The sequence below is a fragment of the Tenrec ecaudatus genome, chromosome 1, assembly GCF_050624435.1.
Source record: "Tenrec ecaudatus isolate mTenEca1 chromosome 1, mTenEca1.hap1, whole genome shotgun sequence".
In the NCBI taxonomy this organism is placed as follows: Eukaryota; Metazoa; Chordata; class Mammalia; order Afrosoricida; family Tenrecidae; genus Tenrec; species Tenrec ecaudatus.
The window spans coordinates 84,694,313-84,696,790 of record NC_134530.1 but is presented as its reverse complement, the minus strand read 5'-3'; the positions used below and the strand labels follow the sequence as shown (position 1 = coordinate 84,696,790).

General features: G+C 50.8%; 1 pseudogene; it reads right to left on the bottom strand.

The window, feature by feature from the left end:
* Window positions 1–1,043: 1,043 nt before the first annotated feature.
* LOC142429157 (keratin, type I cytoskeletal 19 pseudogene) lies at window positions 1,044–2,235 on the bottom strand (annotated as a pseudogene).
* Between the last annotated feature and the right edge of the window lie 243 nt (window positions 2,236–2,478).

The following is a 2,478-nucleotide window of genomic DNA, read 5'->3' as shown; positions in this document are numbered from 1 at the left end:
ATGATCCATACATATATCCATTGTGTCGAACACATCTGTACATACGTTGTCATCATCTTTTCCAAAACATTTTCTTTCTACTTGAGCCCTTGGTATTAGCTCCTCATTTTTAATTTTTTTCTCTACCCACCCCAATGTCCCCTTATAATGATAAATTACGGTATATACTCTAGTATAAACTGACTCAAATATCAGCGTAGGCACCTAATTTTACCACAAAAACTGCATTAAAAATGTGCTGGAAAACTTGGCATATACACGAGTATGTATGGTATTCTTTTTTCCCCATGTCTTACACCAACCACTGTCTCCTTTCACCCACTTTTCTGCTGTCCATCCCCCTGGGAGGGCGCCATACATCGATTATTGTGATCGGTTGCTTTTCCATACTTCAACGAGGTCTTCTGCAGCAGATTTACCCAATGCAATGTGTTGTTTGACCTCTGATTCCAAGAGCATTGACGGTGGATCCAAACAAGACGAAATGAGAAATTTAGGAGATAATAAGTTTATGTTGAAGGTGGTGGAATCATTTGGGAAAAGGACTGTACAACTTCAGTGTAATCAATGTCACTGGATTGTACATAGATAAATAATTGAAATAGTGTATCTTTTATTATTTCTGTAAAGTGGAGCTCATAATAGTCCTTAGTTCAGAGAGTACGTATGAGCCTAGACCATGTTAGGTAATATTTTTGAGTAATATTTTTCTACTCAAGGATGGCTCTGTCTTCTGGAAAACCATGACTTTCTATGGGATGCAGCAAAGGTGGAGGGTAGCAGGATAATGAGAACTAGTGTCTCCCTGGCCAACAGATTGGAAGAGATCCACCTTTACGCCCATTCCAAAGCATGGGGACCCAAGAGAATGTGGAAATTATCAATCAAATAATATCATTAATATCACATGCAGTAAAATTGTGTTGAAAATAATTTTTTTTAACCATGCCATAGTTTTATTGGAAGTTCTGGGGGAAGAGACAGGGTTAAGGGTCCCACCGCTTGGTACGGGGGCCTCTGCAGGAGAGCAGGAAGTCCAGGACTCAACGCTCCCTGGTGGTGGGCAGGTCCTTGTAGTGAGCATCCTGGCCCTCGAGCAGGCTGCGATAGGTGGCAATCTCCTGCTCCAGCCGGGACTTGATGCCCAAGAGCAGCTGGTACTCCTGGTTCTGCCGCTCCATGTCGGAGCGCACGTTGCTCAGCTGGGCCTCCATGCTACTGATCATCACCTGGATCTGCGCCAGATGGGCTCCAAAGCGCGCCTCCGTCTCTGCCAGGGTGCTTTCCAGGGCGGCTTTCATGCTCAGTTGTGACTGCAACTCAATCTCCAGACTCTGGAGCGTCCGCCGCAGGTCAGTTACCTCCGTCTTGCTGACCTGGAGCTTCTGTGTGTGGCCATCGACGTCCATTTTCAGATCCTCGGTCTGCTTGATGAACCATGCTTCAGCATCCTTCCGGTTCTTCTCGGCCAAGATCTCCTACTGGCTTCTCATGTCGTTCAGGATCTTGGCCAGGTCGATGCCTGGTGTAGAATCCACCTCCACACTGACTTGGCCCCCCCACCTGGGCCTTCAAGACACTGATTTCCTCCTCGTGGTTCTTCTTCAGGAAGGCCAGCTCCTCCTTCAGCCCTTCGATCTGCATCTCCAGGTCGGCGCGGGCCAGCGTCAGCTCGTCCAGCACGCAGCGCAGCAGCCCGTTGATGTCGGCCTCCAAGCTCACACGCAGGGCCTGCTCGGTCTCGAACTTGGTACGGAAGTCATCCGGCGCCAGGCGGGCGTTGTCAATCTGCAGCACGACCTTGGAGTTCTGGATGGTGGCACCGAGAATCTGGTCCCGCAGCCCCTCGATGGTCTTGTAGTAGTGGCTGTAGTCGCGGGCGGGGCCCGGGCCCTGCTTCTGGTACCAGTCATGGATCTTCACCTCCAGGTCGGTGTTGGCCGTCTCCAGGGCGCGCACCTTGTCCAGGTAGGAGGCCAGGCGGTCGTTGAGGTTCTGCATGGTGAGCTTCTCGTTGCCGGAGAGGAGGCCGTCGGATGTGGACAGGTAGCTCGCATAGCCGCCGCCGTAGCCCCCGGAGGAGGACGAGGACACGAGGCGAGCGGACGACAGGGACACGCCGCGGCCACCAGAGCCCCCATGGATGCTGGGCGCGCGTAAGAAGAGCATGGAGCCGCCGCCCATGCCCCCGAAGGACTAGGCGGACGAAGACTGGCGATAGCTGTAGGAAGCCATGGCGAGACTGAGCCTGAGCAGGAGAGCAGGACACGCTGGCCTTTGGAGCTGTGGCTGGAGAGCGAAAATAATTTTTAAATGGCTACAACATACATCGACAGGGAGCTGCCAAAAATCCAAACTCAGTTCAGAAGATTGGGAATGAAGGATGTCATTGTTGACATCAAATGGGTCTTGGTTGAGAGCAGCTAATACCAAAAAGACGTATATTTAGGCTTTATTGATTATGTAACAGCATTTGAC